We start from the raw sequence: 304 nt of genomic DNA on the forward strand, positions 1-304 counted from the left end.
TAGAGGTACGATGTGAAGCGTTGCTGTTTTAGATGAAATTTATAGGTGGGTTGGCCATGGCTTGGATCAGTGGTTCCCCAAACCCTTTTTCATTGACATCCTAAATTCACATAGTCCTTTCTGTGGTGCAAATTACGTGATTAAATGGCAAATATATAATAACCAGATGACGAGATTAATGAAGTTTAACTCACTACGAAATCTTTTGGTTTCGTCTTCTTGCTGCGTTCGGAACCTCCGGGGCCGTCATTGCCCACACTGCAACCAGTCTCGAAAGTAATATTCACTATTTTTATCACACCGG

General features: G+C 41.4%; 1 pseudogene; it reads left to right on the plus strand.

Moving 5' to 3' along the window:
* The window catches only part of LOC119586678, a 9606-nt pseudogene that overhangs the window by 1409 nt on the left and 7893 nt on the right, over positions 1–304 (plus strand).

This window comes from Penaeus monodon, chromosome 21, assembly GCF_015228065.2.
Source record: "Penaeus monodon isolate SGIC_2016 chromosome 21, NSTDA_Pmon_1, whole genome shotgun sequence".
Taxonomy (NCBI): domain Eukaryota; kingdom Metazoa; phylum Arthropoda; class Malacostraca; order Decapoda; family Penaeidae; genus Penaeus; species Penaeus monodon.